A 27,581-nucleotide genomic window follows, 5' to 3' on the forward strand; every position below is an offset into this window, starting at 1 on the left:
AATAAGATGCTTTTGATTTTAAAATAATATTTAAGTGAGAAAAGAAGAAAAACCTGAGTCTCGTTAAATAAATTATTTTGCTCCTTGTAACTTTAAATAACCACAACAAACAAACAAAAGATAACCCAAGTCATGTGATAAATATATTGCAAGAAGGGACAGATGAGGCGTTTTTCAAAATTAAATTGCTATGACAAGCTGTCGTAAGGCAGCCTGCTTTCTCAATTTTTGGTGTATGGGTGAAGATTAGGAGTATTACAATAGAAAATGCATACTCACAGCAACTAAAACCTCTTAAGATATCCAAATTCCTCCTCTTTTTACTAAATATAAACTCAATGTGTTTTATAATTTTGGTGACTTTTAATTTCCAATTCTGGTGGACTCATTTCAATCTTTACAACATCAACTTTATGTATTATATGTTTTTGCCCATAAAGCATTCTTCAAATGGTAGTTATTTATGTGAATAATAGAAACAGCATAAAAATATGACTTTCCTCCTTATTCCATTATTAAAATGGAATGTGATCATTAGCCAGGGCTGAGGTTTAGTGGCAACATTTTGAAAAATAGCCTAAATAAATCAATGTCAAATTAATCAAGAAAGGACTATTATTGTTATTTTCAAAATAACAGGATTGTTTAGCTATGAATAATCATTACGAGGAAAATAAAAGGTTGTATTTTGAAAAATTAGCATACTTTATACCTCTTTAGAGTGCTAAAAAGATTCAGTACTCCACTTGGAATTGTGAAAAATCATGATTAAGGAACTGTTCATGATCAAAATAAAGTCATATGATTGACCCTGAATTTAGAAGCTGATGATGCAGCAATAGACAAAACTGTGACTAACATAGAGTGCCTGTCTCTCTCTTATAATTTGGAAAAAGTCTTTCTGAACCAGCCTCCTCTCTCTGCAAAGGTGCCTCACTTTCGAAGCAAAGAAATTTACGCAAACTTCTTCTGGTGCTTTCACTTTGCTCCTCAAGTCAGAGACAAAGAATATTTTCTCAGGCATTGATTTTTTTTTTTTTTTACCCTCTGTGTTTGATAAGAATTTATTATTTAGAGGTCCTGCAGGTTAAAGAGCATATAAACATCAGTTCTGATTTCCAAAAAAACATTTACCATAATGCAGAAGGAATTTCAATCATTTTATTGTCGGGTTCATATCATCTAGGTATACTTTTAATTAAACACGGCTCCATCAATAAGCAAATAATAGAACTTAGCCGAGAAGCAGTTGATCTAAATCATGACAGTTGCTCATTTATCTTTGTCCTAACTAGACAATAGGAAATGACACTATGCCGTTGTTTTCTATGCATTAAGATTTCCTTCTTAAACAAATGCAATTGAGGCGGTTTGTTTTCCGACAGCCCAGCACACACTGCCAGTGGCCAGAGTTTTGTCTTGTCTTCATCCAGAGGAGGATTAATCTTGGTGATGGTGCAAACAAAATGTATGTCTGGGGTCAAAGTGCAGACTGCCTTTTGGGATCTGCATTACATTAATGTCATTTTTGGGTTCCTGACGTTAATCAAAACCAACACCATAAAGCGTCACTTAGCTAATTTGTGTATTATTGTCAATGTTACCATTAATTATGCGTTTGTGAGGAAAAAGAGGATTAATGAGATGTCACAGGTAATTTACAGCGATCAGGCTCCCCAGGACATTAAGGAAACACTAGCTGGGTAAGATTACCAGGCGATCCTAATAGTATGCAAGAAGCCAAAGATGTTGCTGTGGGACCACACTGATATTGTCCATCATGACAGAAAATCCCTCTTCACTAGAGTAATTCCTGACTTTTAAATCCCTCACTCGAATTGCATGCTTGTTTTCATCTGAAGTGTTAGGTGCCAGTGTATTAATTGTGAGACTTCTGTTTAGGTGTGTCTCTCTCCAAGTTCTGAGGATAAGCTATTGTTTTTCTTGAAAGGGAGGCAAGTCACAGAGGATTAATTCCTCACCGTGCCCAGGAAGTCTGGTTCACACTGGAATATCTCTATGAAACCATTTTAGGCGGTTTGAGTGTTTGCATTTAAATCAAGTTTGAGAAATCACATCATTTTCTCCAGCTTATTCCTCACATCGAGCCATGTAAACAAAGGGCTTTTACTTTCTGTCACCCAATTTCTGAAGTTACTCAGCGAAGAGAGACAGCGTAACCTATTGTGAGAAGTATGTCAGCACCATGCGCATGGGGACAGAAGCACGGAGGGTATGCAGTCCTATACAGCGTCCAAAAGGCCAAGTCCAAAGAGGGAGGCTGGGCCTCCGCTTGCCTCTGTTGCCCATTCGCTGTGCTGTGTGGTGACTAAGGGATCTGCTCAGAGAACAACCTGGAGCTCTCACAAGGGAACTGAGCGTGGTTGGCTCAACCTGTGATTGTGAGTCAAGCCTGGATTTGGTGCTCACTAGGAGCCCGAAGGCCTATTAGGGGAGGTTCTGACAGCCAGAGTTGAGGGCAGAGCTAGAGTTAGAAACCAGAAAGTAGTTTAAAAGAATCAGGAGACAGGAAGATGGGACCTGTTGAGAAAGCAGTGGACTGAACCTGTGACCTTTACTTATTCAATGGATATTTGTCGACCCTTCATCATGCAAAAGGCATCATGACAGGAATAGGGATATACACTGGGGAGAAAACTAAATGTAATACCAGAGAATTCAGAGCTCAGGGCCATGGTGGCTCAATCAACTTGTTTTTGAAACGATCATAGTGCTGTAGGATGGAGCATAGATTGGAGGAGGGTCAGATTGGTTTTTGGAAGACCCTGCAGAAGGAGGCTGTTTGGGGAGACCGTCTGCTATTTTAATTTGAATTTTCATTGACCCATTTTAGTTTTGTCTTAGTCTTATTTTTATTTATTTGAAAAATTACAGTATATGATAAAATATAGAACTATGTATTGTGTTCATACACATACAGGTATCCCAAAATATGTATACACATTTAAGAGCTGATAGCTCAGATTGATGTTTCTTTCTTTTCAGATTTAACCCCAATGGAATTAATATTTATTCAAAGTGTGTATACATTTTTGGGGACATCCTATATATGCAATTGAGGTTTAAAACCCAACTCTGGGAAACCTTGGACAAGTTATTTAACCTTTCTATGTGTCTGTTTTTTCATCTGTGAAATGAAGATAATAAAATTTACCCAAAATAGGTGTGAGGATTAAATGAAATAACGAGTCTGACTCTTAGGATAAGACTCAGAAAGTGTTTACTAGGAACGAGTCAGTGGTTTTTAGCCTTAATTTGTATCAGTAATATCTGAAACTTAAAAACAATACAGTGGTCTGTACCATACTCCAAACCTGTCATTCTGAATATTTGAGTATGATCTCAATGTATAGTCTGGATGATAATTGGTGCAATAAAGATTCAATATTTAGCTCTGACCTGGTGGTTCCATTGGTTGGAGTGTTGTCCCATACACCGAAGATATTGCAGGTTTGATTCCTGCCAAGGCACCTACCTAAGTTGTAGATCTGATCCAAGGTTGGGCCTCATAAGGAAGACAACCTATTGATGTTTCTCTCTCTCTCTCTCTCTTTCTCTTTCTCTCCTTCTCTCTCTCTCTCTCTCTCTCTCTCTCTCTCTCTCTCTCTCTCTCTCTCTCAATAAAAACATGTCCTTAGGTGAAGATTAACAAAAATTCAATATTTATCATTTGTTATTATTAATTATTATTAACTTAAATATATATAGTGAAAATTTTTATCTGATGCCTTGGTCTAGAGACTGTATATATGGGATCAAGCATATGTTATCAAGTACTTATACATATGATTATAATGTTTGAAGCCATACAATTTGAATTGTGGTTTATAAAAAATCTGTGAAATACTGTTATGCTGCAATTACTGTTTTTGTGTATATATGTGAGTTCATGTATAGATCGATTTCCCTGGGGTGTGTGCTGAAGTTTGAGATGGCTAGTGCTGTATGAAAGCTGTATGTAAGAAAAATTGTCCATGTACTAGAGTAAGGTCAAACCACAAGTGAGCTAAACTTCACCATCCATTAACAAATGAAAATAAAACATTTATTACATTGTCCACTCTTGCTTTTCTATGTTTATGGTATATTCCAAAGAGATTTCCCTGTTGGGATAAAATTTCAAAAGCAGAGGTTGAAAATAAGGGGAAAGTTTAAATAAAAATGTTTTATTATTGATTTGGTTGTTGCTGGGGCTGACCATATAGATTGTGGAAATAATATAGTTTACTTCTTTTCTTTTTATTGGCTCTACAAAGTAATAGCTTAGCATAGCTATTAGTTTATCTTGTAACTAACCTTTGAACTACTTTCTGAGTTGGTTGTATTCCAGAAAACAGTATACTCAATAGAATAAACTGAATGATTTTTAATAATGTTAAATGCACTGGAGGAGAATATCCTAAAGGAAATATCTGCTTCTCCTCTGTTCTATGATATTTTATGGATTTGAAATTTCTTACTTTATTATTGTGGTCCTTGTAGTGACAAAACTCATGCTCTGACTAGAATTAGGCATCTATCCATGTATAGAGTTTCTTATGTTCTGAAATTAAATGGCTAGTATACTTACTCTATTCAACATAATGGCATAGTGTGAAGAAAATGATGTATCACAATATTCCGGCTCATTTGGTTGGGCATTGTCCTGTGCACGCAAAGGTCACTGGTCCAATTCTTGCTTATGGCATGTACCTGGATTGCTGGTTCAATAGGAGGCAACCAATTGATGTTTCTCTCTTACATTGGTGTTTCTCTTTCTCTTTCCACCTCTCCCTCTAAAATCAATAAAAACATTTAAAAAATAAGAAAATAAAATATCCTGGACTAAAAAAGGCTTATCAAGGTCTTAGATGTAATATGTGAAGGACTAGCGATTCTATTTTTTAAAAACTGTAAATGATGATGTGTGGGACTATGTATAAGATCCATTGAAATTATTATTCAAGTCATCAGAAAGAGGAGTTGCCAAAGGGGCTGGGATGGGGGAGTAAGGGGTTCTAATATATGGTGACAGGAGAAAATTTGACTTTGGGTGGTGGGCACACGGTACAATATAAAGATCTTGTAACATAGAAACCCACACCTGAAACTTATGTTCATGTTGACCAGTGTCATCCCAATAAATTTAATTTAAAAAATAAAATAGAAAGAGGCGCCTCAGCTTTCCCCAGCAGATCATGGTGAGATCCTTTGGGGGCTGGGGAGGAAGGTCCCAGAGGAGTCCCTTCCCCTCGCTCAGAGCCTTTGTGAGGAAGTCGGAACCAACAACCTTTGGGGGAAGGCGTGTGCTGCTCCTCACACCCAAGCATCCGGTCAGATCATTGTAATAAAAAAATGTGAATTAAGTATAGATTCAATTTTGGGGGTAACAGGATAAACTATCACCCCACCATATGTATTCATTTCCCACTCATTTCAATTTTTAAACAGAAATTTTCAGTCCCCTGCTTGTCTGATGTCTGCTCAGGACAGTTTGAGACACTGTTAATATTTTTAAATGCATGCCTGTTAAGATGAATCTCCAACCAGATAAAATAAAACTCAAAAAGCTTTGTGTAAAAAAAATGTCCTAATCTTTTATTTTATATAATGGCATTACAGAGACCAGAGACCCTGATGATAGGATTGCTAAGACTTCCACGTAAGAAGTAGAAAAATGTTCCGCAGGTGACCACAAAAATTCCTCTTCAACATAATTATGAAAAAACTTTTGAAGCTTGAGAAACTTTCTTCTTCATGTCAAAGGAATTGATTAAATAAGTAAATAATTATCACAACACTTCCTTCTTTCCCACTGCTGCTCAAAATATCCTGGTAACATACTGAATCATTATGGACCTATACTGTCAAGGAAACATCAACAAACCCATAAATGTGTTTATGGAGTATAAAGTCACACATGATTAACATTTCCAAAAGAAGAATCAATCCTCTCAACATAAGTCCACCAAAAGAGAAGTGTGTTCTCAGGTTTGGTGCCTTGAAAAATAATGCATCTATATTTTCCTCTTTGAGATTCACCATGTTTATTGACTTCTGAAATGTTCCTGTTGTAAATAAAAATTTAAAATTTGGAAGTCATTTGTCCCCATGGAAACATTAACATTGCTTAGAGTTTCTGTTCCATAGAACACACTATGTTTTTATGGAAAATTATAAATACGGTGGTTCATGATCTATACATTGCGGTAGGTATTTTCTGTATCCACCAGCTGAGCCAAAAGCTCCCAGTGTGAGATGGGAATTATTAGGGAGTGTGTCTATTGGAACCAGCTTGATGAAGCATAATCAGAGAGAACCCAGGGCTAGAGTTAGTATATCTGTGCTGATTGTCAAGTCTGTGGGGCCAAAATGGTAGGGTCAGAAACATGGAAACAACTAGAAGTACTGAGGATACAGAATTAAGTGTGGGAAACAGGAGTAGGCCAATTATTGAAAATCAAATTGCAAGAAAGTGGTGAAGGTCCTTTTTGATGTGTGTCTTTTATAGAGTATGGAGGTTGAGAGGAAGAAAACTTTTAAGGCTTAGCTGATAGAACCTCACTGCACAGAGATTGAGAAAAAAGCGTAAGAAATAATGTGATGGTCTGTACATCACCTTCAGTATTGTACATTTTGAGTAGACTGGAGCTATGGTAGCCACTGAGCAGTTAGAGGACCTTGAAATATTCTCCAATACCTTCTGATAACATGACTGAAAATCTTAAAATTGGTGGTGCTTCTGTTGCTATTTCCAAAGAGTAAATACTTAGCAGTATTAGTCAACTGGTCTTCAGAGTTATACTAGGAGATAATAAGGGACATGGAGGCCTTTTGTCAAATATGCCAAGCAAAAACTTTATCTCAAAGGGTCAGAGATAGCAATTAAAGTAACCTAATGTTTATCCATGAACTTCTATATACTGGAAACAATGTTCTTAAAGCACACATGCCAAGGTAATTGATGATTTTCAACAACTTTAGCCAATGGCCCAACTTCATTGAGGTCACTAGAAAAAGAGGGTTTCCAAACAATAAATAGCTGTTATTTCTACTACGAGGAGAAGTTCTAAGCTTAAGGACACGATCTGGGACTAATTTATCTTTGCGGAACCAGAACTTAATATTCCCAGCACAAAAGCAAAAGCCCAATAAATATTTGTGTAGGTGAATGAATATTCAATTTATAAGGGATCTGAAGTAATACAATTACATGTAGGAAAGGCAAAACAAGTATAGTAAGAATATCCTGAGACTATGTTTTAAACCAAATAACAAAATTGTGGTGACTAGGTATGCATGCAGTTAGACAGGTCAGCTTCATAGCTTGATGTGCATTTGTCAAAAATTTGCATTTTCTTTTCTTTTCTCTTTCTTTCTTTCTCCTTTCTTTCTTTCTTTCTTTCTTTCTTTCTTTCTTTCTTTCTTTCTTTCTTTCTTTCTTTCTTTCTTTCTTTCTTTCTTTCTTTCTTTTTCTTTCTTTCTTTTGACAACTGACCTCAATTCTGAGAGATTGAAGTAATCTAATATCCTATAAATAGTGATGATAACAACACATTAAAGAACAACCTTAATGAGTTCACAATGTGATAAAGACCATTTTTAATGTGATCTTTTCTGACAATATAACTAAATTAATTTGCTAGTTCCATCCTTGAAAATGGAAAAAAGCAATAAAGCAAATATTTCCATATCCTTCATGCTTCAAGATGACTATGTGTAAGTAGGGATGAAAGACTTTCAAGTATATACATTCCCTTTTTAACTCTGTAATCTGACCATGCAGCAATCTTTCTGAATCTCAGGGGCCAGGGATTGGAGGGATTTTACGTGTGAACTGCATTTGAATGGAGACAGAGATAACAAGAACATCTAAAGCTAGCGCAGACAAATGTGTATAAGATCCTTGGACATTCTCTCCATCTTTGAGGAGCTGGAATCACTGAGATTTTCTTGCCTTATGTAAATTTCCCTCTGCCTTTGTCACTTATTCCTTTTCTGTTTCCCCATTCTGAACACGACCAGTCCTCATGTTCCTTTAGTTTTGTTTGTTTTTCATTCAAATCAGCAGTTCTGATTCTGATTCCTAATAGCTCCCTGATTTGACAGTTCGGTTTTGTCTTTCTGACCATGAATTGAACTCAAATTTGATTGACCCCACAATGACTTTTCACCATGAAAGACTGTAGTTCCTTTTCCTGAAAAGACTCCCTCACCTGGCTGTAAAATATGTTTCAGGAACAAAGATGGAGAAACTACATTGAAGTATCCTTTTCTTCTCTTTTCTCTCCCTGTCACCATTCCTCCCCTGGTCTTCCTCCCTTTCCCGTTCTCCTCCCTCCCCCTCATCTCCTCCTCTTCCTTCCTCTCATTTTTCTTCAAATCACTGGGGCTCTAACTCATTAAATTTTAGGGTCCTTAATTTATCAAAGTGAATAAATGTATTCTAAAATTAGTCGGGTCAGTTCATAAATCAAGACATAAAAGATGAACACAAGGATAGAAAAGTGGTAGCCGAGAAACTGATGGGGTTCTGAATATTATCTTTTCTCTTCTCTTCTGTTTTTCGTATTCAGCTGCCCCTTTCTGCATCTAGGCCTTTATGCATGTGTAGCTAACTGCACTACTTTCCAAGTCATAGTTGAAGTCATTCCTATCTTCTAGACTTAGACTTTCATATGATCTTATTACACTCTATAGATAGAATGTCTCAGATTTCATTAGTAATCTAGATGTAGATAAAACACCGGGATTAAATGCAATCATCCCGAAATTTTGTATAATTCCCGGGCAATTAGAAATATGTCACAAGTCCCTTCCGCACAGGAAGATGCTGTGTGAGGCAGCCTGTGAAATGGCTCCCTACATTTCTTTCCTGTGGACTCCCTGCCCTGTGCAATATGCCACCGCTCACCTTGTGTGCGGGCTGGATATTGTGCCTCACTCCTCAAGAACGGAATACCGCAAAAGTGATGAAATGTGTCACTTCTGAATTTAGGTTACAAAAAGACTGTGTAATATCTCTCCTCCTCCTCCTCCTCCACCTCCTCCTCCTCCTCCTCCTCCTCCTCCTCCTCCTCCTCCTCCTCCTCCACCTCCTCCTCCTCCTCCTCCTCCATCCTCCTTCTCAACCTCCTCCTTCTCATCCTCTTCCTCTTGCCTCTCCCTTCTCTGCCCTTGCCTGGAGGGAAGCAAACTGCCATACTATGAGTAACCCTGTACACTAAACAGTACAGCAAGGAACTCATGTTTCTGGCTATTGGCTGCTAAAAGACCTAAGGCTGACCAGCCCTGGGAGTGAGCGTGAAAGGAGATCCCCCGCCCACAGCTCAGCCTTCAGTAGCAATGTCTGCTGACACCTTGATTGTAACATTGTGAGAAAACTTGGGCTACCCCAAGTTTGGGCTTCTGACCACAGAATGACAGAGATAATAATGTCTGTTCTTTTAAGCCACTAACTTTTGAGTTTTGGGATAAATTGTTACAGTCATTGATATACTAGTACACATTTTGGTGTCTGGAAGTGGGGTGATGTTATGATTTGATAGTGGGTTGAGGCTGAAAGGATTTTGAGAAGTGTGTTAGAGAAAGTCTAAATTTCCTTGAATATCCAGGACAATTTCAAGTGTATCACCTACAAATTATGTCCAACAAGAAAGCAGAAAGCTTTCACAATAACAATAACACATGTTAACACAATACATTTGATGGTGTTTTCACCAAAAATGCTTAGAATAAGGGGTCTTAAGAATTGTGGCTATCCAGGCTAGTGATTATCTGCGATTTAACATGTTGTCAGTCTTTTGTATGCATAATGTTCATTCTTCCCAGACATGTATACCACACACAATAGATGTGTATGTTGATTTGATGTGGGCAGGATGCTCTTCTATAGCTTTTTATGAGCTTCTGATTCTTCCCATTAACTTTTTATAGATATCTTGCTCGAATCTGTGCCTGTGAATAAGTGATACAGTTTCTCTTTTCTCTAATGGAGGCAATGCATGACCACCCCACTTCAAATCTTGGTTCCATTTACTAAGTAATAATTTCTACTAAAAATACATTCTTAGGTTATGCATAATTTTTAAATCTGATCTTAATGCAAAGGTAAATTTCCTTTGCAAAGTCTTGAACTAAATCCAGTTAGTGTTTTTGCTTTACATTAGTAGGGGGGAATTTTTTGTTATCTAACATAAAGGAATTCTTACTTATGGGTAATGACGAAAGGGATATTCATGGTTTATATGCCTACAGACATGGAGTTGAGACAGCTAAGAGTAATGCTGTATTGCTTTATAGATGGCATTTCTTTGTAAATAATAATTATTAAATATTTTATGTGTTATCAGGTACTGTGCATATACATATATGAAATACATATATATATATATTATACATGTATACCTCTCTATGTATCTATATCTATCTATCTATCTATCTATCTATCTATCTATCTATGAAATTCTCATTTCATTGTACTGGGCAAAAAGAAAATATAAGTCCAATCTATACTTTAAAATAAGATTTTGTCTAAATTTGGATACTTGGATAAGACATTTATTTATTATGACTTCTTCTTTTCCATGTCACTTTAGAAACAGGATCTTTGTAAATTCTTCAGTTAAGTCCGAGTGGGAAAAAGAGGTAAATATAGGAAAATATGATTGTTTAGCAAGATGTAAGCGACTTAGTAGAAAAGTGGTCCAGCTTCCAGAATTAATCATTTCAGCCTCCATCATCACCAAAGACTTGCATATACACTTTAAAAATTACCTTTATTCACTCTAATACTTTTGTGGAACACATTCTGATTATATCCTTTAAAATCTACTTACAGATATACCCCATTTTGCCCAATTAATGTGATTTTAATATACTGCATGTAGGCCATAGTTCTGTGTACCAAATAATATTTTAAATGCATGAGGAAGCTACCTATTAAATATTTTGTTAATTTTTTTTCTGGATTGTGCATAATCATCCTCTAATTTATATCTTCTGTGAATTTAGGATTCCATGTAGAATGTCTTCGTGCATGAGCACACCTGCACTTGAGATATAGAACCACCTTAGAAATGCTCTAGGAAAGCATGCTGCAAGAGAAATAGGGACTTCCTTAGACACCTATGTGCAAGTCAGTGGCAGAAGTTGTACATTTTCATTGAATGTCATGTACAACTTCATGAGTATCTTTTCCAGCTCATAAATGCTGCTGATTTGCAACTTCTAGGATGCTACAATATCCCCATAAACCTCTCTTCTTAGAAGAAACACAGCTCCATCAAAACAAGTCTTTGAAAATATTGACCCAGCGGTAATAAACAACACTCCTCAAATGTGCTGCACATATAAAAATAATCTCTTGAGGGGCAACACCAGTTTTATTTTTACTCATTAAGCTTTGCACTTTTGCCAACACGAGTAAATGATGTGGTCAATCCAGCTCATGAAAGTAAAGCTTTTTTTTTGTTTTTTTAAATCTGAGGAAATGATCTATAGTCCTTTCCCTGGTTATTCAGATAGATAAAAATATCATCTTTTCAAAAACTGCTCCCAGCAGACAAGGAGATGTTTATATTTGGCAGTGTGGATGGGGATCTATAGTTAAGTAAATGGAAATAGACCAGATCAAATTACGTTGCCTTTAGCAAATCATAGCAATGTTAGTCCCTTGGTACTGAACAGGTTGTTCAATACATTTATGAATTTGTGTTATTTAAAGTAAGAATTCAAAGAGCACAGTAAACATTTTGGCTGGAGTGGGAAATGGATTGCCGCTACAACCAAGACGGAGGGCGAATGTGAAGATTGAGCAATGCAGCTATCGCTAGAGGTGGCCATGGACCTGGATGGGTCTGCTAAGAGCAACAGCACATTGACTGTCTTTGGAAAATCAATCTGCCAACTGATCCGCACCGTGAAAGCAAAAGAAACTGACACAAGAACAAACAGCAGGAGTAATCTTAATAGGCATTAAGCACAAATAACAGAAATAAGTACAAATGAACAATTTCTAATGCTTTGCTGTATGTGAACAGGTGCGATTGTAGTTATGGATATCTGAGAAATGCTTCTCCTTGTCTCGTTACCCATAAAAACACTTCAGTTGTTCTGTGTATTTTTTTCACCCATTTCTTTATTGCCCATTTTTTCTTCTCTCATTTTTTTTCTCCTGTTTCTCTCTCTCTTCCACACTTCCTCTTCCCCATCTGATCCTTTTTCTTTCCTTTTCTTTCTGGTTATCTCTTCGCATCCTTCTTCTCATTCTTCTTCTCCGTAAGCCAAGCATTGCATAAGTACTAAACAGAGAAAACAAATGATATGCTGATTTCAGAATTAGAGTTCCTGAGTAAGGAATAACAGGAAAATACACGATTACACGAAGGCACAGGAACCATAAAAGTACTAGGGACCAATTTTATAATTTGGCTTCAAGTATGTGGCAAATTAGCTGACTTAACTTACTAACTGAACTCACTCTTTCACAAAATAGTATTCACCATTTATTACTTATGAAATAGGTCCTACTGGTGTCTTCATCTTTCTTGCCAGTCTGTACTTCCCATATCTCTCTGTATTCTCATCATATTCCTCACCAGCTTAAAATCCTAATTTCAATAAAATCACTCATTGATTGATTGATTCATTCATTCATTCATATACCCTGTGATGGATATATTATTTCTTTCTGCCTATAGGAGGGAAAAAAACCCTTACTGAAGTAAACATATTTATCATCCTCTAGTCCATCCTAGCTTCCTCTTTATCCTTTTCATGTAGTGTGGTGGCTATCTTCTTCTTCTTCTTTTTTGTTTTGTTTTTTTTGTTAATCCTCACCTGAAGATATATTTTCCCATTGATTTTTAGAAAGAGTGAAAGGGAGAGAGGGAGGGAGGGAGGGAAAGAGAGAGAGACATCAATTGGTTGCCTCCCGCATGCACCTTGACTGGGGCCAAGGATCAAACTTGCAACTCAGTTATGAGCCCATGACTGGGGTAAACCCATGACTCTTCGATGGTTGGGCCAATACTCTAACCACTGAACCCTTCTGGCCAAGGCCACCTGTCCATTTCTTATTCGATGTTTGAATTAACTCAGGTATATTACCCTCTAAGAAGCCTTTTCTGGCTCCTTGCTCACCTTGGAAGACTGTTGTTTCTTGCTCCTGAAATTAAAAAAAAAAAAATTATATATATATTAGAGGCCCCGTGCACGAAATTTGTGCACTTGGGGGACGGCTATCCCTCAGACCAGCCTACACCCTTTCCAATCTGGGACCCCTCGAGGGATGTCCGACCGCTGGTTTAGGCCCAATTCCAGGGATGGGCTGGCTCCCAACCACTCACCTTCCTGCCTGCTTGATTGCCCATAACTGCTTCTGCCTGCCAACCTGATCACCCCCTAACCCAGTGATGGTGAACCTATGACACGCGTGTCAGAGGTGATATGCGAACTCATTTTTTTGGTTGACATTTCTTTGTTAAATGACACTTAAATATATAAAATAAATATCAAAAATATAAATCTTTGTTTTACTATGGTTGCAAATATCAAAAAATTTCTATATGTGACACGGCACCAGAGTTAAGTTAGGGTTTTTCAAAATGCTGACATGCTGAGCTCAAAAGGTTCGCCATCATTGCCCTAACCACTCCCCTGCCAGCCTGATTGCCCCCAACTGCCCTCCCTTGCCAGCCCAGTCACCCTCAACTGCCCTCCCCTGCCAGCCTGGTAGCTCCTAACTACCCCCTCCTTGCAGGCCTGGCCTCCCCCCACTGCCCTCCCCTGCAGGCCCGGTCACCCTTAGCTGCCCTCCCCTGCTGGCCTGGTCACCCCTAAATGCCCTCCCCTGCTGGCCTGGTCACCCACAACTACCCTCCCCTGCCAGCCATCTTGTGGCTGTGGGCGCCACCATCTCTGAGGGTGTGGCAGTCAATTAGCATATTCCCTCCTTATTGGCTGTGGGCACCACCATCTTTGAGGGCAGAGCAGCCAATTAGCATATTCCCTCCTTATTGGCTGTGGGCACCACCATCTTTGAGGGCAGGGCAGCCAATTAGCATATTCCCTCCTTATTGGCTGTGGGTACTCCCATCTTTGTGACAGTGTGAGGGTCAATTAGCATATTCCCTCTTTATTAGATAGGAGATATATATATATATATATATATATCTTGTTATTGTTGAAAGTATTACAGATAATCTCTTTTTCCCCCCATTGACCCCCTCCACCCCACACCTGCCATGCCCTGAGGCTTTTACCACCCTGTTGTCTGTGTTCATGGGTTATGCATATCTACACTAATAAAAGAGAAATATGCAAATTGACCATCCCTCGCTATGCCCACCAGCCAATCAGAACGATATGCAAATTAACCCAACAAAGATGGTGGTTAATTTGCATAAACAGGCACCAAGCGAAGACTGAAGACAGCGTAGAAGGAAGCCAAGCCTTGCAGAAGGGAGCGAAGCAGCAGAGAAGAGAACGGAGCCGAGGCAGTAGAGACGGGAGCGGAGCTGAGGCAGCAGACATGGGAGGGAGCGAGGAAGCAGAGACGGAGGGAGCAAAGCAGCAGAGAAGGGAGGGAGCCGAGGCAGTGGAGATGGGAGGGAGTGAAGTGGCAAACACAGGAGGAAGCGAGGCATAGGAGATGGGAGGGAACAAGGTGGTAGAGAAGGGAACGAAGCAGTGGAGATGGGATGGAGCGAGGCGGTGGAGATGGGAGAGAGCGAGGCAGCGGAGATGGGAGAGAGCGAGGCAGTGGAGATGGGAGAGAGCGAGGCAGCGGCTTCCCTCCCTTCTCTGTTTCGCTCCGGCCTCAGGAAGCCCTATTCTTGCAGGAATCTTCCTGCAATGTGCCTCTAGTCTATATATATATAAGACTAATATTCTAAGTGTCCCCTCAGTAGTTCGACAGGGAGACGGGGAATTCCATTGCTCACTATGATGTGCGCTAAACTCAGGGGGTGATGTGGATGTGGAACTAAGGAAGGCCCCTGCTGGCAGCCGGCAGCTGGGAAGGGAGGTCCCGGCTGGCAGCCAGAAGGAAGGCTGTGGCTGGGAGCCAGAAGGCCCCAAATCATCCCTGATCATTGGCCAGGCCTAGGGACCCTACCCGTGTAGACTGTCATGCACTGGGCCTCTAGTATGCATATAAGTGCTTTGGTTAATCTCTCCTCACACCCATCCCATCTTCCCTCTGAGATTTGTCAGTCTGTTCCATGCATCTATGTCTCTGAATCTATTTCGTTCATCAGTTTATTTTGTTCATTAGATTCCACATATGAGTGAGATCATGTGATACTTGTCTTTTTCTGACTGGCTTATTTCCCTTAGCATAATATTATCCAGGTCCCTCCATGCTGTCTCAAAGGGTAAAAGATTTTTTTTTACAGCTGCATAGTATTCCATGGTGTAAATGTACAACAGCTTTTTAATCTACTCATCTACTGGTGGGCACTTGGGCTGTTTCCAGGTCTTACCTATTATAAATAGCACTGCTATGAGCATAAGGGTGCATTTTTCTTTCTGGTTGGTGTTTTGGGTTTCATAGGATATATTCCTAGAAATTGAATCATTGGTCAAATGGCATTTCCAGTTTTAATTTTTTGAGGAAACTACATATTGTTTTCCACAGTGGCTGCATCAGTCTGCACTCCCACCAGCAGTGTACTAGGGTTCCTTTTTCTCCACATCCTTGCCAGTAATTGTCATTTGTTGATTTGTTGATGGTACCCTTTCTGACAAGTGTGAGGTGATACCTCATTGTCATTTTAATTTGCATCTCTCTGATGATTAGTGACTTGGAGCATTTTTTTATATGACCTTTGGCCATCTGTTTGTCCACTTTGGAAAAGTGTCTATGTCCTTTGCCTATTTTTTAATTGAATTGTCTTCCTTTTGTTAAGTTGCATGAATTCTTGTATATTTTGGATATTAACCTTTTATCAATGTGTCACTGCCAAATATGTTCTCCTATACAGTGAACTCCCTTTTCATTTTGTTGAAGGTTTCTTTTGCTTTGCAGAGCTTTTTATTCATATGTAGTCTCACTTGTTTATTTTCTTCTTAGTTTCCCTTGTCCTAGGAGATGTATCAACAAACGTATTGCTATGAGAGATGTCTGAGATTTTGCTGCCTATGGTTTGTTCTAGGATTTTTATGGTTTCATGACTTACATTTAAGTCTTTTTTATCCATTTTATCCATCTTGTACATGCTGTAAGTTGGTGGTCTAGTTTCATTTTTTTTGCATGTATCACTCCAATTTTCCCAACACCATTTATTCAAGAGACTGTCTTGACTCCATTGTATGCTCTTGCCTCCTTTATAAAATATTAATCGAGTGTAATGGCTTGGGTCAATTTCTGGGTTCTCTGTTCTGTTCCATTGATCTATATAACTGTTCTTGTGCCAGTACTAGACTCTTTTGATAGCAGTGGCTTTGTAGTAATACTTGATATCTGGTATTGTGATTCCTCCAACTTTGCTCTTCTTTCTCAAGATTGCTGCAGCTAATCCAGGGTATTTTTTGGTTCCATATAAATTTTTGGAGTATTTGTTGTAGATCTGTGAAATATGCCATTGGTAGTTTAATAAAGTTTGCATTGAATCTATAGATTGCTTGAGGTAGAATGGATATTTTAATGATGTTATTTCTACCAATCCATGACCATGACATATTGTTACACTTGTTTATATCTTCCTCTGTCTCTTTTTTCAATGTCCTGTAGTTTTCTGAGTACAGGTTTTTTACCTCCTTGGTTAAGTGTATTCCTAAGTATCTTATTTTTGTTGTTGTTGCAATGATAAATGGGATTTCTTTTTTAGTTTCTCTTTCTGAGAGTTCATTATTAGTGTATAAAAATGCCATAGATTTCTAAGTGTTAACTTTGTGTCCTTTATTATGCTTCTTTTAAAATCCCCACTTACCCTGTGTGTAATGTAGTTATTTTATCTTGATGGGTTTTTAAAAAAATAATTTCCATTATAAGGTTAATATATGCTTTTTGTAGCATTTTTAGAAGATGCAAAAAAGTTGAATAAAGAAAAACTAGTTCTATCATTGACAACCGTTACTGATATTTTGATATATTTTCAACTAGATTTTTTCCTATGCATACATTTTATAACATCATTTTAAGGTTAAAAAGAGAGATTTAATAAATTTTAGTTTATATTTTCTTTTTTTGGCTTACTTATCTATCCTTATTTTTCATTTTATGATATACGTATTTTTAATATCTAATCTTTATGTAGAATTGAAATTTATTCATCTTCATCCGAGAATATTTTTTTTTTAATTTTGAGAGAGAGAGAGAGAGAGAGAGGGAGAGGGAGAGAGAGAGAGATAGAGAAACATCAACCTGTTGCCTCCCAAACATGCCCTGACTGGGTCTTGAACCCACCATTTAGGTATGTGCCCTAACCAGGAATTGAACCTGCAACCTCTTATTGCAGGGGGCAATGCTCCAACCAACTGAGCCACCCAACTAGTGCTAGAAATAAAATTTATTTTCAATCCAAATTAATTATAGGTTATAATATCCAAAGAGCTAAACAGCACCTCTAAAACATATTTAATTTTGTAATGCCTGAATTATATTACATTTTTTTAAAAAATATTTTTTTATTGATTTCAGAGAGAAAGAAAGAGAGAGAGAGAGATAGAAACATTAATGATGAGAGAGAATCATTGATTGGCTCCCTTGTGAACACCCCACACTTAAGACTGAGCCCACAACCCAGACATATGCCCTGACCAGGAATTGAACCATGACCTCCTGGTTCATAGGTTGAAGCTCAACCACTGAGCCACCATGGCTGGGCTACTACATTGTTTGGGTCTTGCTGCAAGTCATGTTTTCATGACTATTTTATAGATGAGGAACCCCAAACTTTGAGAAATTAATCACTTGTTCAAGGTCAAACAAGTTGTGGTGATAAAATGAGACTCAAATTTTATTCTAATGCCAGTAGTTTTGGTTTCTGATTCACTAGGAAGGCCAAATGTAGGATTAGTCTTCTTTTGTTATTTTTTTAAACTGTGTTTTGATTCTTGCCAGATCTTTCTTTCTGATCAAATATAGAGAGATTTTGGTAAGTTTGCATTAGTCTCATTACCGCAGATTAGCTAATAGTCCCAGAAAAATGCCAGCAGCTCTGGTGGCAGCAACAGCAAAATTAAGTCCAGCTCATTGGCCAGTACTCCTGTTAGAGTTGACAGTGACGCATCAACCAGGTTTTCAGTGGCGACAATGATTCAAGCTGCCTGCAGGAAGCTCCTCCCAGGTTCTCTTCAGAGTTAGGAGTGATGCCATCACTTTTTCTTTTGTAGCTTTCCTGTTCCATTTGGAAAGCAAGGTTAGTGCCAACTAAATGGGGTCTTGCTGGGAGGAATTTGAGGATGTCAAGGACTCTGGACATTGTGACAGTTTCCCTTTAAGTTATGACAGGAACCCCAAGCAAGTTGTGTGAATCCTCCTCTGGGTCGCGTGGAAAGGCCCCTCTAATTTTGTCAGGCTTATTTTTTTATTTAAATTTTTAATCATTTTTTACTTTTTCAATTATAGTTGGTATACAATATTATATTAGTTTCAGGTATACACCCAAGTGATTAGACATTATGAAATTTATTAAGTAATCATCCTGAAATGTCTTATGGCCATCTGATACCATACATAGTAGAAAGCTCTTATGATGCGCTGCACATGTGGATGCACACATACCCCCACATACAGAAAAGGTGATGGTGGTAATAGGGCTGTCATAATCACCTTACAATATTTAAAGTGTTATGTGGAAATGAAAGAACACTTGTTTTGATGGTTTCAAAGGATTGAACTCAGACCAACACAGTGGAAATTACTGAATGGAGATTTCTAATTAATATGAATTACTAAGATATTGGCTTAGTTGGCTCTTTATTCCTGGATATATTAAAGCAGAGTCTGAGTGATCATCTATCAGAACTATTTTGTAAGAGAGATTTATATTGAGTGAAAGTTTTTATTAGATACTCTTTATTTAAAGCTCTGGAGTTCTTTTAACCCCAAGTTTTTATAATTCAGTTATTATTAATCTTCCTTAATTGTTTTTCCATGCTCTTCACACATCTTAAGAAGTGCATTTTTCCCTCTACTGCTTTATTTCAATGTACACACTTATTATTGGAACCAAGTGACAACGGTTCTCTTCAGCTTCACAGGTAGAAACTTGAAGATTATTTCTGTCTGGGTTTCAAGTGCCCATTGCAAACAAGTCTGAGTTTTGGATGAACCTGAGGAGGGATATTGTCCAAAGAAATCAAATATGATCTCCTTTCCAGGAGATGGGGCAGGTGGTGCCTCAGAGGCCTGGTCTGGGCAATGGCTTGGAATTTGGAGCCAAAAGAGGCGGAGACAATTAGCAGAGGCAAATCTTAGGGATTTCCAAGGTCAGTACACAAGGTAAACAGTCTGGGAACAGTTGCCAAAACCAAATGGAACAAAATAAGGAGGATGAACCAATTCTCAAAGCCAAGAGGGTAGAAAGCAAGAGCAGATGATTTCTGAAATAGCTAGAGCAGTGAAGTGAAGGCGAGAGTGGAGCAAATCTCCAGACTGGATTCCAGATTATTCCATCTCCACAGCCTCAGTGAGCGTGGCAGTAGCCAGGAGAGACCGACACCAAACCTCACACTAAATTGATATCCTCGGTTAACATGAATTAATATACTTAAAAATGTTTAACAAATGCATCTTATGAGCAAATCACTTTGCTAACTGCAATGAAAAATTTACAAAAGAATGGTCATGCATCTTGTTTCCAAAGAGCTTACTTTCTAAGGAGTGGGAAGATGGATAGACATACAATAAAAAGTAGAAAAACATATGTCATACATAAATTAAGTGGTAAGGGAAAATAGACTTATTTATTGCCTGGTTAGATAAATATGTAAGCAGGCAAATATGAGAGGAAGAATGAAAACAATTCAGGAAGAAAACTTTTCTAAAACTTTCCAAAAGACACCTCACCACTTGTCAATTTTTAGCTCAGCACAATTCTACTCTCAAATTGAATGGAATTTATGAAAGCAAATACACAAAAATACAGTCCGTAAAGTTTTAGTGTTAGGATGGCACTGGCAATCAACCAGCCAACCCATGCCCTCTCCATGAAGTCACTGTGGATCAGAGTGGTTGAAGAACGTGCCCAAACCACACAGCAGCTCTATTTGTCTGAATTGTACTTGTCTAATTCATAGTTATTCACAGGAAATGATTATTCATGTGAGTCTGCATTGACTTTTTGTTAAAATTTTTTATCCTCATTGAATTGCACATGAATGAGTTTGATAAGTCTGTTGTTCAACAGCTGAAAGCATTGTCTGATAAACTTGCTCAAATTGATGCATGAAAATGTATACAACGCCCAAGCCATGTGATGGTTGACTGATGTATACACTAACACTTTTGGCTACCATATTATTTCTTCCGGCACTGCCTCAGAATGTAGTGTCAGGGCGTGCTTTATTACAAATGTTGTATTTATCTAATCAAACACTGGTGTGGATCATCTTCTTTATACTGTCTTTAGACCTAGTCATTGGAGGTTTTTCTACTATAACTTAATAAAAGCTCTACAAAATGACCTTGAAGCCTGCATTCATCTATGATACTCTCCTACATTTATTTTTAAGAATCATTGAGGAAATTAAAAATGTAAAACATGATCTACCTATGGATGTGCGATGGTTTTAATTCAACAATATCTAATTCTAGTTCTACATTTTTTTGTAATGAACTTAAAGGACAAGTAGTACCATTTCGCTTGGGTTTATGTGAGAAATCTCACACACAGAAAAGTCAGAGTGTGTTAATAACAGAAACACTGAAAGACACAGCTGTGGATTAAATTCAAATTATTTTTTCCAGAAGTTCCTTCTTTTCCAATAAGTATAGAATTTATAAAGTTCAATGAAGATATAAATACTTTGTAGCCTTCATTTTAGTTAGCATCAATAACTATTTGCAGAACCAGCAAGGTGTTAAAGAAAAAAAGGTTATTAATATTATGCCTATATATGCCAATTCAAAATAATCTTGCAATTAAAGGTTTTTTTTTCTTTCCAGTAATTTTCTTAGACAACACTTCAAGATTCAAAAACATATGGTGTTTACAATTTTACCCACAGGCTATTTTTCCAAAATGACTTCACTGATGGGCAATCATAGGATTTTCAGAATAGATTTTCATTTCTTAATTTTATTTTCTCCACCTCTTTTCTGACTTTTAACGCTTTTCTACTGTCGCATCATCCATTCACCAAGATGAGTTAATAGATTTATTATGTTATAGTAGCAAAATTGCATTTCCTTTAACAACTTATGTAAAGCAGAAGTGAGTTAAATATATATATAAGTACATAAACACATGTATACATGTTATGCATATATGTGCAACTATTTGTTTTTATATGTATATATATACATTTATAAATCTATAAACTAATACGTATTCAAGGATAGAGGACACATTTTACTTAGTGTAAAAAGTCTAGCAAAATGTCTTGGGTATGACAACTAGTTATAACAACAGGAAGTTTATTAATACAGTAGTTCCATTTTCATATACTTTGAGCAATAGGACATCTGCATTATCAGTTCAAAAGCATTTCAATCAGTTAATGGATATGAAGTGATTGCTTTGCTGACAATTGGGAAGTAGTAATTTCTAGCTATGCTTTTGTAAGCATGAACTATGTCAGACACTTGAAATACATCTTCATTAATTTTTATATTCTGCCATCTCTGCAAGTTGGGCTTTGCTGGGAACTGAGTCATGTGGAAGTAAAGCCATTCAACCAACATCAACATTTATGAAGTGCTGGACTAGAATTTGAACCCAACCTGTTTGGCTCCAAAGATCCAATAAAGAAGACTGGGAATGACAAACGTGTAATGGTGTATAGGTGATCTGTTAAGGAAGAATGTTGGTCATTTCTACTAGAACACTCTTGGCTATTAAAGCGCTGCCCTAGCCTGTAGTGACTAGAGGATTGAAAGTTCACGTTCACTTGCATTAATGCAGTCCATCCAATTGCCAATAAAATGTAGTTGTTAAGAGCACTAGTTCTGGAATCATTCAGATCTTGATTGGGGTTCAGTTTATATTGCATTTCAGTTACACAATCATGGACATATTACCTACCTTCTCTAAGTTCCAATTTTTCTCATCAGTAAGATAGGCTTAAGTAATAGCACCTAACAAGTAGGATTATTGAACTTTATTGAGGTAATGCCTGTGAAATCTTCTGTAAAGATTGTTTATCATATATTAAGTACTCAATAGTATGATGTTATAAATACACACACATAGATAAATATACACTTTAAACAGGATCAGTTTATAAATAATTTTATCATTTGAAAATCTTAGCATTGTCTCACAGTATTTTTCAATGTTAATAAATATTCTTCACACCAACCTATCCTACATTTGATTTGATCCTTTTTATCCTTTTGGACGCTGGTGCAGTTTCTTATGTGTCACAATAATATTAAAACATTGCATAAATTGTTGCTTAAATCTCTGATTTAGAATAAATTCCTAGACATAGAATTACTGGTTCCAAGGATAGGAGAAACTTTGTCTCTCAACGTGTTTTGTCTTCAAGAAAATCAGCATATTCCAAGTAGAAACATATGGGAGTGAATTTAAAAAATCATTTTAATATAATTGAAGAAAAAGATTAAAAAGTAAATCTCACAATTAACTGAATTTTAGGAGCTATGCCCAATATTTTCAAGAACTAAACAGTCGCTGAAACCGGTTTTGCTCAGTGGATAGAGCATCGGCCTGTGGACTGAAAGGTCCCAGGTTCCATTCCGGTCAAGGGCATGTACCTTGGTTGCGGGCACATCCCCAGTAGGAGATGTGCTGGAGGCAGCTGATCAATGTTTCTCTCTCATCAATGTTTCTAACTCTCTATCTCTCTCCCTTCCTCTCTATAAAAAATCAATAAAAAAAAGAGAGAGAAAAAAAGAACTAAACAGTCACTGTGAAAAAGTCAGAGCATACTTTTCTTTGCCTTTGCTATTGATATAGGCCACAATTTCAATGTAATGTTCTTTCCTGGAGAAGACCTAATCGGGGTACACATTATAAAAGCAGCCTGGCCAGCATGGCTCAGTGGTTGAGCATCGACCTATGAACCAGGTGGTCACAGTTCAATTCCTGGTCAGGCACATGCCCGGATTAGGAGCTCAATCTTCAGTGTGGGGTGTGCAGGAGGCAGCCAATCAATGATCCTCCCTCATCATTGAAGTTTATCTCTCTCCCTCTCCCTCTCCCTTCTTCTCTGAAATCAATAAAAATATATTTAAAAAATAAAAGCATTGTAGAACTATTGTGAAGAATTCTTCACATGATTTTGTTCATTTTAGGAGGCTTAGGTGGCACGCATTCTCTGAGACATGGAGGAAAGCAAAAGAGGCATGGAAGTGTGACCCTTTGCTTTTGGCAAAAGAAAAAGAAACAACTTAGTATTTCAATGGCAAGTGGCTGAACACAAACCACAACTATGGAGTTAAAAAAAATTTCCTTTACTCTGTAGAAAAAAATACTGATATCTCATTTGGATGTTTTCTTTTTTTATTGCAGTATTATGCAAGGAAAGTGGTACTTAAAAAGCCATAATCCATTCCTAAAGGCGTTAGTTTCCTCTTACAGTTCAGGTGCAAATGCAGTGTACTATGAAAGACAAGTTACATTCTCTAAAGTATCTTCCAATAAACAGGGTAGAATCGTGGTCCCTGTGAGTTTTGATTCTTAGAAATTTCAACTGGGAAATGCAGTGAAGAGATTTAAAACCACAGCAGGAGCTCCAAATCCAGCGAACACAGTCCATTATTAGACTTTCCTACATGAGGACAACTTACTAAATTATTCACTCCTTTCAGTTAGATATGAAGGAACAGTTTAAGTGCATGAAAAAATATTCTGTGGTATCAGAAGACATTTGAATGTTTGGGCTGAGTAATGTCATAGCCACCTTTTTCAGAGACTCAGGGATTTGCAGCTATTGGGTTAGAACCTATAGGCGCATGCCATGTGGTTAAGCATACTTTGCCGGCCTCAAGTACTACCCTCTGCGCCCCAGTACTGTTTCCCCACCATCCTTCCCTCTGTCTGCTCTGTTTATGTATGTTGGAGAGCCTGTTGAGTGTGGCTGATCTCTCCCAGCTGTGGCCTCTTCACTCACCCTAATTTCTTTCTCCATAGCTCATTTGGACCCAAGCAGTGGTGAAACTGCTGACTGGAGAGTGTGCCCTGCCACAAAAGCCATCGGCAAGACATGGCCACAACCAAAAGAGCATGAAGGATGGAAAACACCATCTGGACAATGCTACTGAAATAGCACAAACCCCTCTTTCTTCATTTAAGAAAAATCAGCCATGCAGGCTTTTGTTGCTTTCTGCTGTGGCCAGAAACCACTTAGGTTGCAGTCCTCTGTAAGTGAAAGAAAAAGTCCAAAGGGACTCCGGAGTGTACATGGCCCTCTTTTCCCGTTTTATGTACAGCCTTTCTTGGCCTGCGTCACTGTAGCCCTTGCCCTGCTCCGGGCACAGAAAGTGGCTCCCGACTGCACATCTGTCATCGCTCTCCCTGAGCGTGCTCACTAGGCTCCTTGGGGATTTGCTTTCCAGTTGTCCGTAGGCGAGGAGAGCTTGTTTTCTGCTTACATACAGCCAATCATCAAAGAATGAGCAGCAAATTCCAGAGAGTCCATGTTCGTATTCATTTAGGAAAAAAAGAATTCCTCTTTCTAATTCTTAACCAGACTTAGTCATTCTTTGGTTTTTACTCAGCAATGAAGATTCATAGAGTTAGGTTGCTATATTTTGATAGTAGTATTTTTATAACAAACAGTGATAAAATGGTTGCTTTTATTCTAGTCCACAATTAAGACTTACTCTCTAGCCATGAGGATAATTAAATAATGATTTTTTTTTTCTCAGGGATTAGGGTCCATCACAAATAGCATTCATCTCTTGAGGGAGGTCACAGAGGTTTTGCCATTAGAATAAGGATAATACTAGACTAAGGGTTCAAGACCCAGCTTTGTCACTAACTGGCTGTGTGACCTTAGGCACCTAGCCTCTTTGACTTGGTGCCCTCATCTGTGAAGGGAAAATTGAGATCCTCTCAGTCTTTGCAAAGCCAAACCTCTTCCTGAATCTTCACAATGCAACTTGGCAAGGAAAGTAAAAATAAATAGCTTCCATTTCATGATACCTACTAAGTGCCAACAAAGTGGAAGAATACATGCAATGCTCTACATGTATTGTTCATTATAATCCTTAAAGGGAACAGGTATCATTACTATGTCCATGGTATAGATGATAAATTGAGACAACATTTAAGGAATTTCCCAATGTCACAAGAGATAAGGAATAAAAGTTTAGGGTTCCCTGATCACAAAGCCTGACTCTTCATAATTCTTGAGCATTTATTATGATCACAGGAATTTCCATATATTATCCCATTTACTGTTCAAAATAACACTATAAGGCTGGTATTGTTATTTTCATTATGAAGATAAGGAAATTGCAGCTTAAAAAATTGGAATTCTACCAAGAGTGACGTCATTAATGTAGAACAGGGGAGCCAGGACCCATTCCTTAGTCAGCCTAATTCCAGCAATCAAGCTCTTTCTAATATGCCAGTTGGATGCCTGGACAAATCCAACTTTCTTGGGTAATTGGATAGCATTTTGTTTACTTTTAAATTTTGGATTTGACTTTAGGTTGGCACGTTCAAATTCAGGCCAAACGTTAGGTAATGTTGTGGAAAATGTTATTTATATTATAGTTTTTAGACAAGATAATAAGGACAAGTTTAGGTTAAGTTTCAGATCCCCAAAAAACATTGGAGGACCTGAAGAATTGAGGGATGGCTGGTGGGGGTGAGTGACATCATTGAGATCAGATCCATCGATTCGTTTTATAAAGTAGACTTTTAAAAAATATGTTTTTATTGATTTGAGAGAGCGAGGAAGGGAAAGGGAGAAAGAGAGAGAGAGAAACACTGATCAGCTTCCTCCTGCATATCCCCTATTAGGGATCGAGCCCTCAACCAGGGCATGTGCCCTAACTGGCAATCTAACCAGCAACCTTTTAGAGCATGGGACATTGCCCAACCAACTGAGCCACACTGGCCAGGCATAAAGTAGACTTTTAAATGTCAGATAATTTAAGAATTCAAAAGTTCTCTTTGGTAGAGATAAGTAAACAACACCTTAAATCTGGATAATATTATGAAACCTCTGATTTCTCTCTTTTTTTTTTAGTAAACTTTACATTTTTTATGAATCATGAATACAAGTGGGTAGTGCATATTGGAATCTTATCAACTGATAGTTATCAAAGAGAGAGGTTAAAGGAATGGACATAAACCTGACCATGGCCACTTTGTCAGTAAGTGGAGCAGCACTCACCTAGAACGGTCGAAAACTTAGTTGCTCATTTGAGAAGCATTAAAAATTGACATTCCTGGGCCTCTCTCCAGCTGTATTGAGTAAGAATCACTAAGGAGTGTGCCCAAGGCATTTGCATTTTTAAAAGCTCCCCAGGTGATACTGATGTGCAACCAGGTTTGGGGGGCCATTGAGCTGGGCTGGCCTCTGGCCTCTTAGTGTCTTGAAAGAAATCTGTGAAAAGTTGTGATGTGCTTTCAACTACTTCTACAAGGACTTTTGTATCTCACAGAGGCATGAAAAGAAGTCACCAGGAAACGCACTTAGATGCCACTTTGTAAGACTTAGGCCTAAATCACAGAAAATCTCTAAAATTTACTTGTGATTGTGTTTTTTCCCTGCTCAAATGTTGAATTATGGTCTAATTTTTTTTTTTTTTTTTTTTTTTAGTGAGTAGATATTATAACAATTTAGTCAATGCTTTATATTTTCTGTAGTTAGGAAATTAAAACAAAGAATGATTTTCATTTTGAAGGTATGGTGGACTTCTTTTATGAAAAAACATGGGTCAGAAGGCACTATAGGGAAAATTAAACATTAGTTTTCATGAATTATCTTGAGAAATATATTTTAGAAAGGTGCACACCATATATTAGTATATGTTCTTTTAAAGTCATGTCATATATTTTGATATGCTCTAAACTGAACAAAATGCACTAGTTCTAAAGAACAGACATGTTGTTATTATTGATTTGCTTTAAATTTGTAATGTCTTTTTTTCATTATGCATATGATTTAGGTTTTTCCCCCTCAGATTCTTCTCTTAGCTGCTATTATTAGGTTTACATTTATGGTTTTGTTTTGAGAAGATGGAAAGGGAAAGAATTATATTTGGGTCAGTGTGTTCAATGAAGAAGTAGAAATTTCCTGTGGATTACAAAAGGATAAGTACATTTTCACTAAATGAAAAGAGAAACTAATATTGCAGATGTTCTGGGTAAAATCAGTTTCTGGAAAATACCTTAAATCAAAGATTGTAAGTTCTATAAATTAAAAAAATAGTAGGCTTCATTTATAATCTCCTTTTTTCTCTAGCTAGTTATGGTTAGGGTTATTTCTTA

Source organism: Myotis daubentonii, chromosome 1 (genome assembly GCF_963259705.1).
Source record: "Myotis daubentonii chromosome 1, mMyoDau2.1, whole genome shotgun sequence".
Lineage (NCBI taxonomy): Eukaryota > Metazoa > Chordata > Mammalia > Chiroptera > Vespertilionidae > Myotis > Myotis daubentonii.